Source organism: Condylostylus longicornis, unplaced genomic scaffold, assembly GCF_029603195.1.
Source record: "Condylostylus longicornis isolate FDR11 unplaced genomic scaffold, ASM2960319v2 ptg000004l, whole genome shotgun sequence".
NCBI lineage: Eukaryota > Metazoa > Arthropoda > Insecta > Diptera > Dolichopodidae > Condylostylus > Condylostylus longicornis.
Window position 1 is genome coordinate 6,086,492 of NW_026577973.1, and position 26,519 is coordinate 6,113,010.

At 25.0% G+C, this 26,519-nt stretch overlaps 1 long non-coding RNA gene across 3 annotated transcripts in view; it reads right to left on the minus strand.

Annotated features, from left to right (window-relative positions):
* The window catches only part of LOC129608947 (uncharacterized), a 151,104-nt gene that overhangs the window by 81,323 nt on the left and 43,262 nt on the right, over positions 1–26,519 (minus strand). For all 3 annotated transcript variants that reach the window (XR_008696924.1, XR_008696922.1, XR_008696923.1), the window contains exon 3: positions 2,428–2,610. This is a non-coding gene — a long non-coding RNA (uncharacterized LOC129608947). The remainder of the gene's footprint in view (positions 1–2,427; positions 2,611–26,519) is intronic.

Below are 26,519 nucleotides of genomic sequence, written 5' to 3' on the forward strand. Positions count from 1 at the left end.
GTTAGATTCATGAAACTTGGCAATTGTGTGTCCAATTATAGATCAGATATATTAGTGAAGTTTTGATGGAATTGCTTGGCAGGTTCGGGTACCTGCCATACAACTCCAAAAGCTAATTTTAAATATTTGGAAAAATAATAAAGTCAGATTCACGAAACTTGGTAGTTCTGTGTTCAGTTATAGATCAGACATATCCGTGAAGTTTCTATAGAATGGTTTCACAGGTTTGAGTAATTGCTATACAACAATCAAAGGTGCAGGTATAATTCAATCGGTTCATACCGACTGAAACGTTTTTACTTGTTTTATAACTATTTATTTACTGAAGCGAAACTATAAGCATTTTTAATATTTTGCAGAAACAAAACAGGAAGTGCCAAGCATACCATTTTCTAATTTTTCCACCATTGCATACCCAAATTTAAACTTTACAAAAGCAAAATGGCCAGGAAAATCTACCATTTTTTACTAAATTTTTTGATATAGTTTTTCCTCAAGACCTTTAACTATAAAAATCTATTGCTTTCCAAATTTTAGTATGTATGTTTGTATAGTCATATTGTACATAATCTATAACGCGGCTCTTTTTACAATATGAAATTGTATAAATACAAAATTTTAAATAATTTTAATTCATCAAATTAAGAATGAATATAAATACTCAAAATTATACGAACAGAATGGAAAAAGACTGTAAAACGATAAAACCGCTTGGTACAACTGTACTCAACATTTTCATTAGTTAAAACTTGAACATAATATTTATTGTACTTTTTATAGGTGTAGCAAAAATGTTGCTTGGAACTAAAAAAGCATTTCACTTTAAATGTAGTTTTTATAAAATATAAAATTGTATGCAAATGAACCAACTATATAAAATTTACGTAATAAATTCTAGTAGTTTATGAAATCGACAGGTTAATATACTAAAAACTCTGTTAAAATAAGTAAAAAATATTGGTAATAAAATTTTTGAGTATTAAAATTATTTCACTTAATTGTTTTTTTACAAAGCATTCTTTATTTCATGCAATAATGAATTTTATGTTAAAGCCAATGCAATTAATTCAAATTGAGACTCAGCTTTAAGTGGTAGAACAAATTGAGTCATATTATTTTAATATTCTATTTGAATTTGATGGTATAACAAATTCTTACACTTTAGCAATCCCATTTTCACAATGAATAAAGCGAATGGAAAAAATGGAAAATGCATTTTTTCACTACACCAAAAAAAAAACAAAAAAAACCCTAGCCAGATATAATAATACATTTTGAGTTAAAACAGATCACATTACTGTTCTAAGATTGAGACGAGAATGTAACAAAAAATTTAAAGCAAGAAAAACAGCGATATCATCTTCATTCTTTATTTGTAATCTAAAATTAAATTTTCAGTGCATTGACTCGAAGCACTTTAGAAAATTAGAAAATTTTTTTATGTTGCTTCTCAAATAAAAACAAAATTATTTTATCATCTTCTTCTGCAACGTTACTTTTTCAATTCTTCTCTAATAAAATATTCAGCAAAAATTTAAGCTTACATTAAAAATTAATGGAAATTTTTCATAATGTTTACCTTAAAATTTTAAATTTTAATTTATTAATAAAGCTACCTTGAATGCATATGAGGGTGGGATTAAATTTTATAATTATATTAAAGAATTGACAAATAAAAAATATTTTGGTATGTTTTAAAAATTTCATTCTTTCTTTTCAAATGCAAATCCTTATTTTGATTTGAAAAGAAAGAATGAATACTTATTACTCTTTGTTGAAAATTATTGCTTTGAGAATCGCAAAATTTTAAAAAGAATTTATCGAATTTAAATATAGCTTTGCTTTAACTTAATGGAAATTTCTTCATGCAACTGCAGAACAGATGGATGATGTAATCAAAGGAACGAGTTGAAGGCAGAAAAATTAATTAAAAAATTTTTCTCCTCGAACTGGACTCGAACCAGTGACCTACCGCTTTCTAGGCGGACGCTCTACCAACTGAGCTACAGAAGCATGAAGAAATTGCCGACGAAATGTTCTCTACATTGCTTTATACTGTAATTCACATGATTACTAAGTATTTGTTTTGTTTACATTGATTGCTACATACAATCTACTATTGAAACACACAATAACAAGAACATATATATTTATAGGTACTTTGCTACTTTTTAAAATATAGTTAACGTCGTAAATTACTGAAATCATTCTGATTTTATAGCTTTATTTAATTTTAGGATTAGAAATGTTGGTATCGATGTAGATATTGGTGAAAAAATTTTATTATAACAATATTATAGCGTCATTCAATTTTTTTTAACATTTTCATCTTATACATATTTACGAGTCGAGTATATAATATTCGAAGATATTTGGATAAAGCGTTTGATATATGAAAAATATTGTTTTGTAAATTTTTTAACTTACCTTTAACAGCGCTCATTTTATTACCGATCATCTGCTTAGCAACAAATGCAGCCATTTTGTAGTCTTTTGCTTTTCTTTTTGTCTTCTAAATTTATTTAATAGAAATAGAATAGATTAACAAACGGGAATGAATTTGAAGATCCTTTTAAAATAGTAGAGAATCCTCGAGTATTATGTTTAAATCTGTAAAGAAAATTATAAAATAATAAATAAATCATAAAGTAGTTTATAATGTTTCTGGGAAACTGGGAACTATAAATTGAGATTTTCAACTAAAGAATTTAAACAAGCTTTATTGTTCTTTTAGAACTAAGTAGTTACTTAGAAATTTTGATTTTATCTTTTGCATTCTGAAAAACTACCCGTAAACGTGATACGTTGGGAACGTAGTTCCGTAGTTGTGAACGACAAAGTCTCATACAATCTACATATTGTCTCCTATTATCCAAATTTTGTTTATTTGAATTTGAACAAGAAAATTTCATAATCAACAAGTTTTCAATAATTCATTTTTAATAATTGTTTTCTTTTCAAAATTTTCTATAATAAAGATTTTATTTAATCAAGTCGTAAATTTTTGGCTATACAATTTTTTCAGTATGCATTTATAAAAAATATTTATATTTATAATAAAGCAAACAACTTTTAAACCTTGAAGTTAACCTTTAAAAGTAAGTTAACGCAATTTAATACAATTAAGCTACAGTTTTCGTCTTAAAATTAAATAAATTTGGATCTCACCAATGATTTGTAAAGTAGCACTCTTCCCTTCAACAAGTGAAGATTACTATTTTTAAAACAGTTTTTTACATTATTTACAAAAATTGCATACTTTTGGGGTAAGACAAAAAAAATCTTGAAAGAGACGTTAGCATAATGCTCGAATTGAGAAGTCAATTGCGTGAGTTAAGAAAAATAATTATATTACTTACTGGCATGGCATTTACCACTACTTTTCCGCTTTTATAGAAATTTATAAAAGTTTACGGTTTCGGAAATATAAGGAGCTATATATTCAAATTTTATAAATTTTGAAAGGCGATAATTTTGTTCCTATCTTAAAGGTTATAAAAGTTTGTAAATGGACGGACGGATACTTCAAAGCACTTTCCTTCATAATTTTTTTAGAAAAGTGCTAAAAATATCAATAATATGAGATAATTTTTGTGTGTTTGTTATGATAACAGAAAATTTTTTAAAACCAACACATAAATTTAAACAGCACAAATTTTATTGTGGAGAAAGTTAAAAACTAATTGACTAGTAATTCGAAGTCAAACATGCTCATAGTTTCTTTTAACGAACATTTCATTTAGTATAAGAAAATATAAATTTGGTATTCACATAGCAATGTTATTCTATATAGCCCCCATAATCTTATATTTTTCTTCAAAGAATAAAAATATTTTCGGACTCGTTCTCGCAAGTATATAAAAATATTTCTGAACTATTTCTGGACTGGATTATAAGATATCGCTTGACAAGTATTTCAAAGAACTCTGTTCACTAATTAATAATAATTAATATTTTTTTATGTTCAGATATCTATATCCGATAGACAAAAAAAACTGCAAATTTTAGCGACGTGTGGTAGAACTCAAGGTAATGCGTAAATTTAAGATTCAAGATTGAATTTACAACAAAATTATATTAATATATTTCTTTAAGAGTAAAGCAATTCCAAATTTCCATGAGAATTTCAATAAAAAGTAATTAAGGTCAAAAATATTTTTTGAACAGCTGAATGGGCCTACAACTGACAAAAAACGTATCCTTGGTCAGGATGTTTTTTTTTTCTTTTCTTGAATAAATTATTTCCTTTTGTTTTATTAAAACAAAATAAAAAACAAAAGAATTACAATTTTTTTTCTTTTCATTTTTTAAGGTTGTTTGTTTACAAATTGTATTTGCTCGCGTCTCTTCTGTCCATTTCTATCCTTAATTCATTTTAAAATCTTTTAATTAAATTCAATTTTCATTTACACAGGATGTTTCGTCGTTGTTGTGCCGTTTCTCTGGTTTTTCTTTTTGTTTTTCTTTCGTTGTTTTCAAAAATGTTCCCCACACTTGTTTTGTTTTCTGGCTTTTGGCATATTTTTCTTGTTTTTTTTTTTTATCCCGAAAAGAAAATCCCATTTTGATTTTTAGTCAACAAAATGACCCCGTTATTTAATTGTGTATAAAAGAATTATAAGTCATTTTATCGTTTTCATATTATGTGGAATAATTTTAATGAGTTGGATTTTTCTTTCAATATATGTATGTAAGTATACATAATATGATGTATCGAATTTTTAGGGTACATGTATAGTCTTATACCTACATGTTTGTTATACATATAACACGAATGAGCGAATAAATGTATATAGAAATAAAATATTTTTCGTTATTGCTTTATGTTGAACAAATTTATTACTCTTTTTTTTGTCGAATATTGTTTGCAATTACTGACCTCTTTTCGAATAAAATAAAATTCACAATTTCGAGCCAAAAAAAAATCTTTTTTTTTTTGTGTATGAAATTTTAAATAAAAGAAATTGACGATTCGGCCGAAAATTTTTTCGCTTCTCTTCTCTCTATTTTCTTTTTTATAACACAACATACACATAAAATAATTAAAAAAAAAAAGATATAAAATATAATTCGAAAAAGAAAATCAAGAACGTTATTGAAGAAATTTTATAGGATCATGATAAGAAAACCGTATAAATACTTGAAAATAAAAAGTTCTGGAACATTAGAAACACTTGTTTACTTAATTTGTTTTTTATAGCAGTGACCTGGTATTAAAAAGTTCAAAAGTTACAAAATTTTCCAAAACGTCGAAATTTTTTTTCTTTAAGGGTCCTTGAAACATAATTATAACTCTGTACAAAAAAGAACTCTTTTTAGAGCAGTATCAAATATTTTGTAAAAGAACTGCAATCACCAAAACAATAAAGGGCTTGACAATAATGTGTTGACAAATATTCACAATAAAACCATACCTACATACATACACATGTATTCAAGAATTTCATTCTTGTTTGATTTTTTCTAATTATAGATAAAACACTTAGTTTTACGAAAACCTCTGTTTTAAAATGTACTCAGTCAATTCTGCATTAACTTCTGAGTATCCAATATCCATTTGACCTAAATTGAATAAAAGATGTTGTGAAGAAGCCATCAAACATCCTTTAATAATAAGTCCTTTTATAGTGAGTTTTTAATATTTTAAGATAAATTATCTGAATTGCGGAAGTCCGCAAATTTTCTTTGTTGATATTTATAATAATTAAGCAATCGGGAATTTATTTTGCTGTTGTTTCTGACATTTGCCTAATTTTCTAAATATTTTTTAGATTTTCAATAATTGTTTCCATATAATTGAAAAATTATTTTTTTCTCTCAAATTTCAAAATTCTTATAAAAAGCAAGTAAATTTTGCATTTATGACTAACCACTACCAGTAATAATAGAAGTGTGTTGAAACTCGTTTAAAATTTAAGCATGTAGATTATTCATGCATTCAATAAAATTACAATTCTAAATGAAAAATAAATTTTACAATGTACATCAATTTTATTATTTTTTTTACAAGAATGAAAACTTAAAAACATAAAAAAGGAATGAAAGAAAAAAAAATCACATTAAAGTTTCCCTTTTATACAATCATATATACACATATATGTATACATATATGCATAATAACATAGAGAGTAAATATCAGCGACCTTAGGTCTAGACTAATGGCGCCCTCGTGTCATATTATACTAAAATTGTTTATTATTAAACATGATTTTTTATACTACTGATCATTTAAGCTTTTTGAAAACGTTCTCATGTGAAGAGTTCAACAATAATTCACTATACATATCTATATACATAACATTCTTAATTGTATCCACATTTATCTGTGCTTAAATACAGAAAAGGATATGAACGTAAAATTAAAACATTTTGAAATTATATGAGAGCGTATATAAAATACTCGTCCTAATATTAAAATTTAATGAAAAAAAAAAAGAAATTAGAATTTTTGAATTTATTTATTCACATAAGCGGTGATTCAAAATTTAGAATAGAATTTTATCATCTAATCTAGTAAATAATAATAATTAATTTATTGATATATTATCATAATTTAAGACTAAAAAGTAAATTTTAGTATTATTCGATGACATAGCTTGAGTATTGAGTATTAAGTGATGTTCTTAAATCGTAGCATCTATAACCATTTTTTTTATATCTTAAAAGAATTAATTAAAGATTTTGAAATGGTTTGCAATATAGAAATTCAAAAAAATTCCTTATTTCGCCAAAAATTCCTCAAAACATGTCTTCAATTGTTTATGATGTAAACACAAAATTTGATATTCTTATGTCTCTTTTACAATGAATAATTCTTGCTAATATGTAGGTAAAGTCTCCGATAGTGATTCATCAAAATAACAATTCCATATTGGAAAATACTTTGAGTCAAATTTTTATTCAAAATCCGATCGATCACACTCTTACCAGTGTTTATAACAACAGTTTTTACTTCTCAAATTAAGTTCCCATTTAATAATGTAAAACTTAATAGAAGATCACAAGAAAATACTTTATAATAACGCAAAGTGCACACATTTTTTTTTTTAAATATTTTAATTACTTAAAATTTTAAATTTTATTACGTTTATAAAAATAATTAAGTGCGAAATATTGTAAAGTATTTTTTATAAACAATCCATTTTGCTTATATGCACGAAAAATTATTATTTAAATTGAATGAAAATTCCAGGAAAATATGCAAATATGTCACAAATTCTTGAACGAACTTTATTATTTTAAAACGAGAATATTTCAGTATATCCTAAGGATGTGAATTTTTCATTTCAAAGTTTTCTTAGTTTTAAAACTATCTATATGTATGAATATAATTTTTAACTTAATAATATTGAAAAAAACCACATTAACTATATACCTGATGTGCCTAAACTTATAGAATTTGGGAAGAATTTATCTAAAATTAAGTAGTTTTTTCGTTTTAAATCCACAATATAATGGTTAACGTATTTTGCTTGAACCTATATTGTGCTCATACTGAAAATTATTGTAGGGAAAATTAACCTATCTGAGCCGATTATTTCATATTATGTAAAAATATGTTAAAATCTTTGCTTGGATTTCAGTAATTCCCTCCATAAAAAATTCTATCATTTTTTATCTAAAAATTATTTGAATTGCAGTCCGAACTATCGGATCTCAAAATTGGAAATACTAAAATCGGAACCCTATTTTTCTAAAACTTTGTAATCTTTTCAAATTTCTATAAAAGTAAAAAATAAATAGTAATTACCCCATTTAACTGAATTGAAGAGGTAAGTGGACAAAAGGGTTAACTAAAATTTTGACGAAAATCGAGCTTTTCAGATAGAACATCATTAAATTTCATATATTTTCAAATGTGATTACTCTTATAGCTAGAAGCTTAAAAGAAAACGAGATTAACTTTGCACATAGGAGTTAAGAAACAAGAAATTAATAGTTTTGCAATTTGTTAATGAAAAAATGCAATTGTAAGTTAACCCCTTTGTCTACTTACCCTTTCATTATTTGACATGTCCGTTATGATCTACTATATTATAATATTATGTATATATATATATCAATTTGAGACTAAAAAGTAAATTTGAGTATTCGTTTATGACATGGTTTGAGTATCACGAATTAAGTAATTCCTTTAATTCTTGATTTCATTCTGAAATTAATTAAATAGGAAACAAAATTTATAAAATTCTTCTTAATGTGCTGTCTTAGAAGTCATTTATTCAATATGCATATTTTTAATAAATTTTAGAACAAAAAACTGTTCCCAGAATATTTGAAAGAAAAAAGAAATTTGTTTTATATGATCGATGCAACGGCCAATTGCTCAATTAATTTAAATCTGTAATAATTAGTAAATACATCAAAATTAAAAAGTCTATGCATTCTATTTTGTCAAATAAAAGTTTTTTCGAAAATATGATATACAACTATTCTTTCCGATTTTGCGATCCTGGTATATTTTATGCTCTTTTATATGAATAACCGTATCTTATAAGCAGAGTGGAAGAATATTATGTTTATATCCGGCATATTTATAAGACATGTTTATGTTTATATGCAAGTTATCACTATAAAGTTTAATAAAAATTTTTTTACTTTAACATTATGTTAAAGTTTTGCTGCGAACAATTCAATTGAAAACTTTATTTACTTAACCCGTTTTTATATTTTCCTTTCAAACTACAGAAGAAATCTGCACTATGTATACTGCAAGTACATTTCTTTTTTTAATAAATTTTCATAACATCATCTTTTCACACGTTTTTTACAGTATTGCATATAATAAGGGAGGCTATGTTATGGCAACAAATTTTGCATATCGAGTTTTCGGTGGCAATGTATTTATCCTTCGTAGGGAAGCGTAAATAAACTATTTTTAGAGAGATATTGGTCTGTCGATCTGTTTGTGGGTTTGTGTGTGTAGGCGCGTATGTCAACTTCGGCTGAACGAATTTCAATGAAATTTTATATGTGCCTTCATTCAGGTATGCCACGAATTGATCAGCTTTTGGGATATGTCAGATTTCGGGAACTGGACTTTAACTTACTAAATTTTTTAAAAAAGGACACATCTTTCAAGTTTTAAGAAAGTGTATAGAGGCATTTTAAAATTCTGTAACACTTTCGATAAACTAGAAAATAATGCATTCTGGTCGCCTATGTGCTGATCACATCAGAATTTTTTCTTTATCAGATAACTTCAGCGTGTAAATGTATAAATATGTTTGTATACAGAATTTGCACTTTATTATTCCAAGAGAGATTCTTTAAGTTTTACACTAAAGATGTTGTCTTAAATAAACACAGCATTAAACACAGAAAATAATATTTTGATGTTTGCTCTAGCAGAGTTTTCTTTAACCTATATAATAATATAATAAAAATGGAAGACATATAAAATAGATTGTAAATACACACATGGTACATGATGTGCATAATATTATATAAATTGTGTGGAATGCAAAATAATGATTGCATCATTTTCATACTGAACATAGTAATTATTAAATATGGGTTTTCTTTAAAAGAATGTTTATAGTAAAAAATTTTAATCCCGCTGTATGTAATTGTAGTCAAAAAATATAACACATGAAGTGATTTATGTATGTATATGTACTTATAGAGTAACATCAACGAATATACATTACATACATACATACATACATTATATTGTGTTTTAAAACTTTTTGTGTATATTTAAGAATCCTTTGAGATTCAAAAAGTTTTTCTTTGAAGTTTTTTTTTTTAGTTTTAATTGGAATGTTAGACTTTGTCGTTGCTTTGGAATGTCAATAATTAAAAAGAAAAATTAAATTCTTACTTGAGTTCCTGTATATATTTTTTGTGCTCATAAAAAAAACTGTTATTTTCTTTCTTTCTTAAAAGCACACAATAATAATTTTATGGGTGATGAATCTGTAAATTTTAAACAATTCTAATAAGATTCAAAATTAGTAATTAAAATTGTTATATTTTTATGTATGATTACCAAACTGATTGTAGCTGCTTAACAATAGTTAAATAAAACCAACAGGTCACCAAGCTTAAAACATTTTCTGAAATTTCGAAATCGGAAAAAATTACAAAAACAATTCTTAATGTTTTATGTTTTCGAAGTACTCCAATTCAAATATTTTTTTATTTTTTTTTGTGAAATTTTGAGTATTTTTTGGGTTAACGGTCACTTCGGGCAAAAATGTCAATTCATATGGTGGTTGTTTTCACCATTTAGATTTCAACTTGTTACTAATTGAATAGTTGGTGGGAATTTGTTCTGTTTTTTCAATTTCTTTTAAATTTGATTTCTTATTTAAAAATTTTACTCTTTAATTCAGAACCCTCCATTTGGAAGACAAGATAGCTCGGTTCTGTTACAAATTGCAATTTTTTCTTTTTAAATACATTCAAATTGCAATTTTTTTTTAATTTGAAATTATAAAAAAAATATTCAAAATCAGTAGATCTAAAATTATTAATCAATTTCCTTCGCACAAAAAATTTTCGACACCCTTTATAATATAAATTTGGAATTTATTTTCGAGATACTCTCTGAGCTTGGTAACTGCAAACGTTCTTAAATTAGTCTCTAGAATACACAAAATCTCAACCTTAAAAAAACCTACGTTTTTATGTAAAACATAATAAATTTACTTTCCATTTTTAAGCTAAACTTTTTAATCAATTAGAACCAAAAAATTATCTATATTTACATTATAACGCATTTGATTTATTGTCTGGGGAAAAATTAAATATGAGAAAAGGAGGAAAAGCAATAATAAGGATAAATTTTTTATTTAAATTTAAATTTAAATAATAATTATAATTTACACAAATTATAAAAAATATGAAATAATGAAAAAAAACAAGAGAAATCACATTAATTTATTGATGGCAATCCTCTGTACGATATTTCGTCACGAAATGCAAACAATAGCAAACTCCATTTGGAAAATTAAAATTTTTTGTTTTTTGCTTCAAGGAAAAATAATAAAAAAAAAATAAGTGCTATTTTTTTCTTTAATTGTTTGTTTTTTTTTTTTCATTTACTTTCTTAGACTTCAACAAATCGACAAGCGAATCACTATAAAACAAAACAAAATAAAACAAATTATGCAATCAAACTGATTTCCCTTTTGGTAAATAATTCACAATAGATATCGAAGAATATTTTAATGTACACAAAAATACACATTATCTATACAGTAACACTATTAAGTTACGACTCGCATGTAATTAGCTCATAATTATTGTCCTGACAAGGAATTTCAAAATTTTTTATACATATTCTAATTTTTATTCAATTAGTTTTATCTTAATTAAAATTGAGAAACACTGCTTATGGCGATATTATTGTGATGCCTTATATTTTCATATTCATCAACAAATCTTGCGAATCGAGCTCATTCATAAATTAATACTGCTAAATTAATAGTAAAAATAGAAACTGTCATGTGTAGCGCAGTTAATTCATATGAACTGTTTTGCTTTAATAGAATTGTCAAAAATATATTGCATATCTGTCGTGCTACGTTATTGCATATCTGTCGTGCTAGTGTCACGTTTATGCGAAAATGTCTAACGATATATTTAAATTCAATTCAATAGAATTTTGGTGTATATGAACTAATCCAACTCAACAATTGCTATAATGTATGTAATTTTTGAAATCGAATTGCGGAAATGATTATTTAATAAGCTGTTAAAATAATGGCTGAATGATTTCTTCTCTTACTGTTTCAAAGCTTTGACAGGTGAAAAGAATTTAGTTTACTTCCAATAGAAAAAGGGTATATTCTTTTGGAAGTAAACTAAATGCACGAAATCGGTAAAACAATGTCGCGAAATTTTTATTTCTTTTTAGCTCTGCAAACATTTAAAAATATAAAATAAAAAAAATAAATTTCTAAATAAATTCAAAAGCAACCGAAGTTATCATTGAGTCAATAGCTTTAGAATGCACTTTTACACATGTTTGACTCTCTTGAGTTATACAGAACTATACATAACTAGTGTCGTTCTCTCGGTTCGTTTTTGTTCGCAACTGACAGGCTTATTACCATACCGGGTTTATCAAATTAATAGCTACCGCTTTAAAAGTAATTATAGTGTAACCATACTTGTCGCTCTTTACAAACAAAAAATTAAACCATTTGACATTGCACCTGCCATAACGTTTCCTTTCTTTAAAGCTAAACTGGATATAATAAAATAGGCAAAATATTTACAAACTAAGCTCTATTATAATAAAAACCGGACGTAATCGAAAATGCATGTTCACAAATAGGTTTGCACTCCGAGTTCGTAAACCAAGTTATACAAAATTTTCCATACTTGAATTATACTTTGATAACACAAAATTTTTTTGTGTGCCAAATTGAAAATATTCAATTATTATTTAAATATAGTGTGTGGTTTATGCAAAATCTTAAAAGCAAATTCAGTATGTTTTGTAAGTATTATTTAGTTTTAAGAATTCGAAAGTTCGAAATTAATTAAATTACATTAAAAAATTCTTAAAATTTTCTTATAAGATATGAACATTTTTGTTGAACGATAGATTTATTGGATCACTGTATATATGTTAACTGTAAAATTAAAGTGCTATAAAGTACATCAATAAATGTCACAACAAGGACATGTATATAATACTATAGTACATTACCGTTATTATCCTATTGTTATTACTGTAAGTAAACAGAAATAAAAAAGATTAAATTATGACTTAATAATAGTAGAGAATGAAAAGGAAGGAAAAAATATGGGAACCAGTTATTCACAATACCCGTTTTATAGAAATTTTTACTGTTATTTTTATTTATTCATTTGTATTTCTGTTTTTATTTGTATTCTTTTATTTCCATTTTCCAATTCTCAATTTTCAGAGAATCCGAATTTCATATTTTGTATTTTTTATTTTCTTTACAGTTACAGTACTTAAAAATATTTTCCCATTACTTCACTCTTTTGTAGTTTCGTGGCTCCTCAACTGTTTGAGAAAATATAGGATGTTCGAAAACAAAATAAAATTCTTTATTGTGTTGTACAAGGAAAAAATTTTTAAGAATTTTCTTTTCTTTTTTATTTATTTTGTTATCCTTTTTATCTGTGATTTTCTTATATTATTGTTTGTGGGATTTGAAGCATCCCACCGGAACAATCGAAAATATTATTGTAAATTTTGGTTTTTATATGTGTATAATATCTTAATAATGGGCTTGTATGTATATGTTTGTGTGTGTATTAATATCTATTAGCTATACGATATGTACTAGAGCATTTATAGAAATGCTTATAGAAGATGCACAGATACCATTTTTTCCATAAAAGCAATCTAGTTTAATTTAAAAAAAAACAACTTTATGTAATATGACGATCGTTATTTTAGAAGATAAATCGCAAAATATAAAAAAAAAAGAAATATTCTTCATTTTCGTACACACGTACTAAAAATTAAAATTTTAAGAACTTTATTGCTATGAAAAACGTTTTAAAACAAAATATTAATTCCATGTACCAGGTCAGTTTTAAGCACCTTGTTTTACATATAATATTTTTAATGTAAAAATAGCTAATAATATTTTGAAAATAAAAATGGACTATATTGGTCAATAGTTAAAGTTCCATGTCCCAGCATTGTTGTAGCCAAAATATGTTCATTTTTGAAGAGTTTAAATATGAAATTTAAATAAAACGTCCTGATTATTATGGCTTATATATGTATATCTGAATTTATAATTTTAGTTATATTAGTTTTAGTTATATTAGTAATAATGCATTCGATAGAATCTGACATATCCAAAAAGTTCATCACATAATAAAACAGATCGAGGCATATTTGTCGTTTACAAATCGGTTCAAACGTATTTGGAATCTGAAAGTGCATGTAGGGAAATGTATTTTCGTAAAAAATTCGACAGGAAATTTGAACAATATTTTCATTGTGGTCACTACGATCGGAAAAATTGAAGCCAGAAGAAGAAAATAGAGGCGATTTTCGAAACCTCTTGAATTTCTTAAAATTTTCATAGTACGTATTAATTTATCAAAGTTCTTGTTGATATTAAAACTAGATTTTGTGATATAGCACAGCAAGTATAACAAGTATTTCACGCCTAAAAAAATTTTTTTCCAGATTCAGTTGAAAATTATATCTGTTTCAAGTTTTTAACTTTCCTGCTGATTAAGTAAACAGTGTAATATTATGTACTTGCAATTTGTAAAAAAAAGGGTATGAGAGGATTTTCATTTTAACACAAGTTGTGTTAAATTTCAAATTTTATTTTCCAAAATTTTTTAAAATGAAAATTTACATATAAAATGACTTTCGAAGAAACTGTTTTAAGTTTTCTTTTCAGAATTTATAATAGACGTAAATGTCTAGACTAGACAGTAAATTATTGCGTATTGTATATTCTAAATTTGTTATTCGAGGTAATTGAAGCATTATGATAATAAAATTTGTTTTTTTTTCCCTTAACTTTTTTAACAAAAGTTCTTTTAACAATAAAAAATTACAAGTAATAAGAAGTAAAAGAGCATAAATTGATAATAATTGCAACTTATAATGTTGAACCTAGTAGCATACATTTTTTAAGCACACATTTTGTACTAAGTAGACGACTTGGAAGGAAGGTGTGATGTTAACATTGCACTTATATTGTAAAATATTACAAATAAATTAAAATAATTCGATTATTTCGTATTTAGGTAATAATTTAGAACTGTTTTTATAAAAAAAATGGTTTATGTATGCATGTACACCTACTAGTTCTTAGCGTTGTTGCTAATGATTGTAGCATGTAATCAAAAACAATTTATAATTTTAAAACACGAAGTTTTACTGCATAAATTTTTTCGTTATCGGATTGGAAAATGTTTTTATTGTTTCATTACATCAACAAAGTTTCAAAAATTTTAATCATTAGAAGATTAAATTATTTGTTAGTCTCAGATTTTCCTGATGAACAAAACTTATAATGCTATTCTATAATTATTATATTTCGTACAACTCAATCACATTGGATTTTATAATAATTTGCAATGTTTAAAATTAATACAATGATTATGTAATTATTATACATATATTTCGGTACATTATTATGTACATAATAATATAGAATATGGCCAATATGTCTAACGATAGAAACATTTTACCACATTATTCTCTGTATTCGTTATATAAAGAGACCATTTATTAATTTTAATCATTATTTTAATCCTTGCACTCTTATTTCACTTTGTTTTTCATTTTAAGTATTCACGTGTATTAACCATATAGGCCATAATTAAAAGTCTATTTTAATTTTCATTTATTCTTAAATAAATATTTTCGCTCCATTTTTCCATGGTTTATTCAACATAATACACCGATTGCTTCATGGTAATGGCACAACTTTTGTATTTTTTAATATATATTTTCTGATGAGTTGATAACACATTAAATTGTTTTAATTCTACTTAAATTTATTCATTCAGAAAATAAATAGTAGAGCAATAAATTTTTCTTCCCAAGTTTCAATAAATTTACTTATACTATGATGCACACTTTTCAGCAAGAAAAAATAAAATTTTAACTTTAATAATATACGATATATGACTATAAAATAAAACTTGTAAAACCAGAATACCTTAATCCATTATTAAGATCTTTTTTTTATTTTATTATTATAAATTGTAATTTAAATATAAAAAATTTCTTTTGTATAATTTAAAATAATGGTAAAATTAATATAATTATTATCCATTCAAAACGAGCTCAACTTTTACTGAATAATTTAATGATAATAAAGAAGTGGTACTCGTACTTACATGTACTTACATACATATAAATTTGCGAAAAAATAAAATAAGAGAATGAAATTATAATTTAAGAAATTAGTATTTTTAGGCATGAGAGTGAAATCGAAATTCTTTAAACAGTGAAATTGAAATTTGATTGGCTAAGTTCACGTACGAAATCTAGACAAAATAGTATGCTGTAAAGCAAACAAATTTTCCGATGACACTACTTGGAATAAAAAAACCGACATTGCCTTTAAAATTAAAAGAAAGTTCGAAAAATAATTAATTTGCTATAAGCACTCAATTGACTAAGAATTCAAATATGAGTAACAGTTTGTCAAAGCAAATAATATAAAATTCAAAAACAAACTTATGATAAAGAAAAAGCTTATGATCTCAGTGAAAGCGAGGAAGTCAAAGAAGTCGAGAAGTTTTTGCTAGTGTGATAAATAATAGTGTTTAGGAGTTATTATAGGTTATTACATTGAATTTTGAATAATTAGTAATTTTATATTATGAGAATCATAAATTGATTTAAAAGGCTTTTTAATAAGACTGTCCGGGTTTGATGTGAAATAAATTTAGAAAAAATTATTGAAAAAGGGGAAATATCATTGCGCCCATCTTTGTTTTTAATTGTAATTGAATGTTTTTCATACTCATTTTCAAAGAATAACGACTAACAATTCCTTCACATATTATAAAACACATAGAACATATAAAACGGCTAGTTGCATTAAACAATTCATATGGATTTTTTTCACTCTACTAGTTACAATAACAAAACGTTTATTTCAATAAAGAAATTGAATTATGTAATTGTAAACATTTTTCATACATTCCTCATCTATTCATTTTGAAATAAACCTCGGGCAATAACAGCCTGATTTGTCACGTATGGCCACCACAATAGTTTCAAATTCGAACTTTCCTATTGAAAATTTCATTTTATAAAAATTATGTAAAATAACATAAGGAGAAGATCTTTTTTTTTTATCCTGAAAAATATTTTTTGGTAAAGCTTTAACATTTTTTTCAACTTTTTTATTTCATTTCCTTTTTGAAAATATTAAAACCACAAAGTTCATATCGTTGTTCTGGGAATGAAAATTATGGTTACAATCAAAAGTTCTCAATAAATTTTTTCGAGATATAAAAACGTATGTAAATGTCAGCATATAATATATAGCACATAAGGGTTTCTATAACAAAAAGTACGTAAATATGTGATTTTCCATGTATCCTTTTATTAGGTTTTTATTTCTCTGAATGTGATGTGAACTTTCAAAGGTGAACTTTCTTTCGATATACTTTGAACTATTCACAAATTAATCATTCTATATAGATATACTTTTTTTTTTATTAAAAAGATAATTTAAAAAAATACTTAACTATTTTTAATAGGTTTTCTTTCATTATTTATAATGCATTTCAAAATTGCATTTTCAGGACTGCAATTTTAGCGAGTAAAGTATTAAATTTTTTCGTCGTTTTACTAAGAATATTCTTGAATTTTTAAATGCATTTATGACTTATTGGAAATATGTTAAAAAATTTAGATTTATTTGAATTCTGCTGGAACTTTCTTTATGGTATATGATTGTATTCTTTGCGACCATATAGCTGCTTTCACAATAGTTATTTACATGTAAACTATTGTGCGACTATCGACTATATAGCTGCTTACATAATAGTTATTGTACATCAAGCCCTCACATGTATATAGATATGTACATCTCTATATGTCTTACACACATTACATCAATTATTTACAATTTATATAATTGAAATCGAATATGTAATTTTACTATGAAAATCTAATTTCTACTTTGTTTTCCTGGAAATATTATGGATTAAACTTCGTAAAAATGAACAAATGCTCGTAAACATAATATATAAATGTATGTGATTATAAAAACAATGTTTACTTTTCAGTATATTTATTTAATTTGTTGCTAGATTATTAAATTTTCTTTTAACTCAATTGCTGTAAAAATTGATACTCGTATTAGATTCGCTTCCGATATATTTCATTATCTTTTGATATATTGAATTAAAAACTAGAATATTGATAATGAATATTCAAAAATATTATTGTACAAAAAGTTTTAATTATAAAATTTTTCAGGAATAATAAACATTTATTTATTATATATGAATGTGACGGATGGTAGGTATTTAATATGATACACGAAGAAAATTCTTTGGATTGAAAATTTACAATTGTCAAATAAAATAATTTTAAGCGAAAAATTAAAACTAAAATTCGTTTAAAAGAAATTATTTTTAACTTTTATTGAATAGCTTACATTTTTCATATAGTATAATCCTTAGATTTTAAGGGGAAGCCCGCTTTATATACTCGTTCAGTAAGTACGTACTTATTTACGTACTTACGGAAACTAAATTTAAATTTAATGCAAAAACTGAAGCAAATATGAAAATTCCACATTAATATTGGTTTTACAATTGCCCTAGGTAGCTATTGTTTATGGCCACAGAATAAGAGTAAATTAAAATCTTCAATTGTAACTTTACAAAATGCCATGATACCATTATAAAATTTAAAAAGAACAAAACTCATTAATAACTAAAACGGTAAAAAAACTTATGTTTGTAATAATATGTAGATTATTCCTACGTTTGTATAAAAAAAATACGATAAATACGTACAGCATCCTTACTTTTAAAATAGCCAAATTTCTAGTATCTATCGTTGTTCCAATTATGAAAGGTAGGCCATCAATTGTCTCATTATTTATTTGAAATCGTCATTTTTACAAAAAACTTATATTTACAATCAACCAAGCACATTTATTTTAAATTTGATTATTTTCCGTAATTTATTTAAAGCTCAAGCGCTAAATCTTTAAGACGATTCTAACCGACCTTTCATTCAAATTGAGTATTTATTCCAAAATTCAATCTAAATATTTGATATTTTCTTATCGTTTTCTTATCATAATTTTTTTATACAATTCTGATTTGCCTTAATATTTCTTAGTGCTATTTAAAAATAACATGACAAAACCGCAAAAATTTAAAAAAAAATTTTCAATTTTCTTCAAAGCCTCAAAGTAGATACGATATTTGATGCTGATACTCGTATTATTTAAAGAATATTTTTGAACAAAATTTCATATACTTATTTTAGACTTTGAAATATTCTTGAATTTCATCTATTCTCTTTAGACAACTACTTACTTTCTTCTTTCCTTCTTTGAAATCATAATTCCCAGTATAGCAACATTTTAAGATCAAAATTGAAAAATTCATGTAAATCTTCATATATGTATATGTATTAGTGTGAATATCAATTCCTCTATTACATAGTGTAAATTTATTGTATAATAATACTTGGTATAAGTTAATTCCGTAAGGATATCGAAATTTGATATTGAATAAAAGCATATATTTTATACTATAGAGAAATTTCTTCTTTATGTTTTTTTTTTCTTTAATTCAAAAGGGAATATAGAACATTAACAAGGTGAATTTGATATCTTAAATTTTCTTACCCTATCCTTTTGTTACCTATGTCAATATATTTGGACATGGATATAAGATAGACGAATTCTTTATTAAAATATATTATATAAGACAATTAAGTAGGGCTATTGCGGAATTTTCCCGACTAGTTTATGTTACGTATATGGGTAAATTTGCGGTTTAATCAATTTTCTTCATGGGTATGAAAAAAAATTTGCTGTTTTTTCGCTATATGTATTTAACAACTTTTCAATTATTTAGTGGAGGATCTGTTAAAGAAACTATTAAAATCAATTTTGAAACAATTTAATGAATTACGAAAGGGTTACTATTTTGTTAGGAACTTATTTTTCATTTTAGAAAAGAGAAGATTTTCAAGTCTTAGATGATAATTAATCATTAAATTTAGAGAGTCCAAAATGTAGAAGATCGATTATCTAACGCTTAATTTTCCTAATTCTTAAAATTTGTGTGTAAATAAATTTTCCTTCCGAATAATAAAAAGTAAATTAACTAGTAGTCAGTGAAAATAAGCAGATAATATATCTAGTGCTAAAGTCAGAAAGAAAACGACAAATAAGAGTAAAACAAAAAATATGCATGCATTTAATATTCATACACATATTATCCTTTTTATTTTTTTCATAAAAAAGAGCTTAATCCTGAAAATGGATTTTGATGGGTGCTAATAAAAAATTTATTTAGTACATTCATCTAGTTTTCAATACCAATGTAATATGAATATTTCTCATACCAATACAAATAATTGTGTTAAGTGAACACAGTTAACCTTCGACTCTTAAAAGGTTGTATTTATTTTGAATTTTATTTAATTCGTTTTGCATATTTCTCAAAATTTTTATAAATTCAATAGAAATATTTACAAACACGATTACAAATTTTGGCAGAAAACATTTTAAAATTCTTTTATTAGTATCACTCACTAATAGTGTGATAGTTAGCAGAAAAATATCATCCTATATTATATTTCCGATTTTAATTCCATCAGCGTTGTTTGATTTAAATGACGGCATAATTTAAATCTGAAATACATCTTTTGAATGCTAATTGTCATAGTGCCAATCATTTGCGATTAAAAACATAAAATCATTCGTGAGCACTTTAATACAAACGTACACTAGAGGATACCCCTACCCATATGTACAAAAAAAAAATTTTTAAATTTTTGCAACACAAAAATATATTTTTTTAAAAGATTGGCAGCTCTTATGTGCTTGTTATGAAAGCACCACTTCAGGTTTAAAAACTAAATCTTTAGTTATCCTTTGCAAACTCTTAGAGTACCATAGTTATTAATGTAAGCTTGGAATGGATAAATAAAAATTTGCAATAGGTAAAAAAGTATCACAGTAATGAATAGATCGCCCGGAAAAGTCACTCAAACATTCTATTGCTGGAAGAAAAGATTACTCTCGAGTAAGAATTGTTATGAATCTTATCGTTTCATCCAGAAAAGGAAGTTCTCAATCATTTGTTTGGATGTTGTTATGAATAACGAGTGAAACTCTTTATACTTAATGATTTTGTTCTGTGAAATTTTTGATGCAACTTTGGTTAAATATGGAAAGGCACAATTAATATAAAAAATATATACTTTTACTTTTTGAGTAGAACCGTTGAACAGCATTGTAATTTAATAAAACCAAAGTGAATAATAACGTAAACGAATATAAAATAGAGAAAAAAAATAAAGTCTTTAAAAGTTAGCTTTATCCGGGTTGCATTGGATACAAAGTATCTAATATGGCGTTTAATTTTTATGTTTTGATAAGCTTCTTTAAACAAAATAAAACTGTGAAATATTACGCTTGAAATTTGAACGAGTTTCCGAATTCCTAATTAATAATTTTAATCATAACTCAATTATCTGTGTTCATTCACTTATCCCTAACTATAAATGTTTTTTTTAGTGCCTTCAATTTACTTCTGAAATTTTAAGTTGTTGTGCGTTACTCTAATGCTGTATTACGGCAAAATCCTTCTTTTTGATAAAACTAAGAATATAAATAATTAATGTATATAATATAATCGTTTTCCTATTCTAATGTTTTTCGCTTAAAGTGCTAACAATCTTTTTACAAGTTTTGAAAATGTTAAAATTAAAAATAGATTATATTACCAAGTTCTAAGAAAATTCACTTAAACTAATTCTTTTCTGCAAAGAAATTTTTCCTATTAAAATGTTCATTTCGTTTACAAAATATTTTCAATTTTGAGCTTATAGGTGAAAAATCCTTTTTTGAAAAGGATATGAATGTATAAAAGAAAACTAAATAAATTTTATTTTTATTCGAATTACTATAGCATCCCTTCTAATGAAATAAGGAATCCTTCCAAATTGTATAAAATAATCAGCAAAATACTTGCATTTATTTGTAAATACAAAAATAGATTAGCATTAAGTATGTACATACATACATATTATAATATATTTGTAAATTTAGGTACCTAAACTTATTTAATATCATACATAGAAAACGGAATTATTTCAATCAAAATGAAAAATATATCCTTTAAGTGTAAGATAATTTAAGTTTAAAATATTTAAAAACAAAATGCTATTAAGGAATTTAATTTACTGGTTTAAGGCTATTAAAATGTTGAAAGAAAAATTTAAGTTTAAAATATGTATGTGTTTAGTTTTGCATTATGTATGTACATGCTTTATACATTGCGTTATGCTTTATACAAGAGCAGCACTCAAAAGTACAAAAGTTGACAGCCGCTGGTAGAAAATGGATGTGTCTGGCTTCTGGGTTATTAAATAGAATTACACACAAAGAAACTGCAACAGCAAGCTACAACTTCAAAATTATGATTATGGAGTTATCAACTTACTTATTGCAGTAAAATAAAAGCAGTTTATATACTGAGTTAGTAAAGCTCTTACGAATTAAATGTTGTATAAAAATATTGTGTGAAATTCCAAAATGATCGAAGTAGTTCCGCTGCAATTTTAAATTTGAAGTTCAGTTTTAATAAAAAAAAAATTCAGTTTAAAACAGAAACAATTTTGTATGTTATAAAAATTTTTTTATTTATCAAAATCAATGAAACCCTTAAAAGATTTTAAATTAAATTTTTGCATAGCCATAAAAAATATTGAGTCTTTTTGTATTTTTGTCATTTATATTCACGTATACGTATACTATGTCTTTTAGGAGTAAATAAACTATATTGAAGACAAATTCTGTATTTGTTCTTCTTTTGCCTTCCTTAAACAAATTCATTTGATTTCTTAAATAGAAACCTTTACAAATAAACTATGCAAAATACTAAATGACAATGACTAGAAAACAAAAAAATTTCGTGTTCACGAATAATTACTTTAAAGTAGAAATCATTTATATCGTTTTCATTATTCAAGAACGTTGTCGTTAAAGAAAGTAACAACGACTTCCTAAAAAAATACAACAACAATATTAAAAATTTCACAATATAAAACGAAAAAAAGTTAATAGCATAAGTATAGTCAAAAGCAAAATATTTGACAACATTCAGAAAGCTCTAGAAAGTAAGAAACAAAAACAAAAACCTTCAACGACAATTTAAAACGGATCTGATTCAGGAACAAAAGATTGATATACATATCTGCAAAATTAATGTTTCTCTCAACTTTGATTTATTTGCACAAAATGTAGAAAATTAGGAAAACGAAGTAAGAATATAATAAAATCACGTAATTGGTTTGTAAAGTAGCACATTTTCCTTTAAAAAGTAAAAAAAAATTTAGAAAAAAACAGTCTACTTTTAAATTTAAAAACAATTTCATGATTGCATTAAATGCTTTCGAGATGAGAACAAAAGAAGTAATGATTATATTCTTTGATAGCAAAGCATTTACCTTTGGTTTTTTCATTCATAGTTTCGGAAAAAACAGGGACCGAAAATTTAAATTTTACTAATTTTGAGTGTTGATAGTTTGGATTTAGAAGGACGGAAAAAGAAAATTTTCTGTTAACAAAATAATTTGTAATCTGCAACTTGTGAGTTGTTAAAATCTGACATTTCTGCATCTGACATATTTTGTCTAAGAGAAAAATCATCTTTACAATAATTTGAAAAATGAGGGTTAGTACCGAAAATTTGATCATTGTAAAGAATGCTCTGCCTTAGGTACGTCTAAGAAATTCTTGTATAGAAAAATTAATTTCTCAACAAGGTCCATTAGTGTAACGAAGCTTTCTATCTTAATAGTGTAGAAAACGCACAGTTGAACGACAAAACATAGTAAAGGAATAAGCGAATGGGATTGACAGAATAAAGTTATAATAAGCATATTTTTCTTTCTTTGTTGGAAATGTGCCAAAAAGAAAAAACCTTAAACGAATTATGTGTTTTCAAAAATGAAAAATGAAAAGCGGAAAATTCTTTTTTTTCCAATCAACTTTTGTTATGTGATTTTTTTTTTCTTATACATATTTCGTCTTAAAAATTTCTTTAAAATCAGTTGGATATTAGAAAGGATTATTCGATTTAACCGAACTGTCCCAATATACATAAAATATACACACGCTTCTGTGACATTGTGTCCGATATTAGTTTATTGTTTTTTTACTGGTAATTAAGGTAGAATCTAATAAGGTAGAATACATAAAATATGTACTCGTATAACACTTTTACTTTAGTTTTAATCAAGTTTTGGATTTGTTCAACTTTTTAAAATAATTGGAGATTTCAAAACACTCAATTCAAAATTCATTGAAATTAAAAAATGTTGGTGTGTTTTTCTTTTTGACCGGTAAAAGTTTGTAAGAACATTTACAAATCTTTCACTAGCTATAGTGTATTGCGAGAATTTATTTATGTCAAAATATTACTGGTGTAGGTGGCTATAAAATCTGTAAAAAAACGTGATCCTATAAAGTAAAATAACATTTTTAGAATGATATGTTGAGGGTCTTCTTCTTTTATATAGGCATTGTTTTCTCTTTCTTTATGTTGTGTCTTCTTTATAGGATTCTCATTCTTTTGCTATGATTTCTCTTTTGTATTTTTATCTTTTTTTTCTTTAAAGGAAAACAAAAAAGAAAAATGGTTGGCAGTAACAAATTTTCGATTATTTGATTTATGATTTATTATTTTTGTTCTCGAATACAGGTGTCTTGCTTCATTGCTATAGAAAGGGTTATAAAAAAAAAATGTATTTGAAAAGGATTCTCTGATAAAGGATAATAAATGTGTAGGTGTACGTGAATACGAAGAGAAAAATAGAAAATAACAAAGGTTAAAAATTCACTAATTAATCAAAAGAAAATTATGAAGCATTTTTTTTTTGCTCTGCACCGATTATATAAAGATTATTTTTATTAATTACTTGTTATTCGTCATATTTGCTATAAAATGCAATTTTATACTACTCGCTATACTTTCCCTTTAATCAAATTTATGGAGGTATGAATGCTATAGATTATATTGAATTACTTGTAATTAAAAATTACTTATTTTTTTATTGATAATGTTTTAATAAATTTCTCTAAAAGAAATAATTAATAAGATTCATATTCTGTTTCTTGTAGTTGAAGTATTACAAACTTAAATATCGCTATATGGTATATCGTGACTGGATATTGAAATTATAATGCTGTGATTTTTTGCTGCAGTGTTCATTTATAAAATGTATTTAAAGTTTAGGAGATTCCACTGCTATTCATCATAATTAACTATTGGAAAAATTTTAATTAGTTAAGTTTTTTATACAATCTTAACAGCGAAAATCGTATTGTAATTAATAATGAAAATAGTCTGCTTTCTACCATTATTTTGACAAAGGAGTAGACATTTCTCGGATATTCTATTTCAATAGCTATAACATGGTAATAACCTTTAGAAATTTATCACATTTTAGTAATTTATCACATCCTCTAGAGTTTGTATATTGAGGCTTTCTGCGTTTCTGTATATTGTACATTTAAATATTAAAATTCGAAAGTTTATAATTCTTCTTAAGAGCTTGATGATTTCAAGATCAAAAGTGAAAACTAATTGCAATTGCAATAATATGATTGATAACATTGCAACAAATTGCAAAAAAAAAAATTAAAAATTGCAAATATTAACTTTTTTATATTTTGAGCTTGTTGAAATTCTAGAAAACAAAGATCAATTTGAAAACTATACCTAGTATAGGTTCACGATATAATTTTTTGTACTAATTTAGAGTATTTAGCACATTTCACATTACCGCATTATTACTAAATCGCCGTAATTAAAACAGCAACCTCTAAACTGAAAAATTACTATCATAATTTAGGCTTCTTATTTTTAAATTACATAATTTTTAAAAATGCTAGCAAAAACCAATCAACTCTAAAAAAGAAAAATATATTCTAACATAAATCAATAAGAGCCGATAATAAGAATTAAATATTGAGAAAAGCGAACAAAATGGATAAAAACATAAACAATCGTAAAACAAATTTCATCTTCACGCACAGCCAATACATAATATCCGCCAATAATTCTGCAATTTATTTCAACTTAGATACAAAATTAAAAAAAAAAAGTATAAAAAATCAAATTGATGAAAAAATGGTTTATAAAATTAGCGAAACAAACAGTAAAACTTTTACCAATAAGCTCACACTGTAACACATGTACGTGCCTTCATTTTATTTAGAAAATTTTCTTTGAAAAAAGTACCGTAAAGAAAAAGTTCTTCTATCTTTTAAATCTATTTTCCTTTTACTTTTTTGCTCATCTCTTTCCTACCTTCCGTCTATATTTATAGTTATATTTACATTTTCATATTGCCGCAAACTAAATCACCTATTCTATATTGCAGTGTATAAAATTTCATTAAAATTGCTATATTGGGAAACTGACTGTGTAAAAATAATGTTATCTATTAGGACCGGAAAGGAAAGAGAAAAGTGTATGTAAAGATTTATTAAAAATTTTGTAATAATAAAAAAATTTTTTTATCGAATTTCGTAATTAAGCCTTTAAATACGTAATCACGTAATTAATTTAATAAGCTATGTAATTTTATAAGCTATTATATGTATAAGAAACCGATAAATAATAATTATTATTGTCAAAGATATTTGTATAATTAAATTTTTTTCCAGCATCTTTTTGAAAAAAATTCCTTCTAAAAAGTTTTCAATTTTATCAGTTTGAAGTTGTATAGTTAAAGGTTTGAGGAAGGAGCTGAATCTCCTCCTTAAAAGACAATTTAAAGTCGGCTTCTAATAAATTAAAAATTTAAATTTCTAAAATAAGGT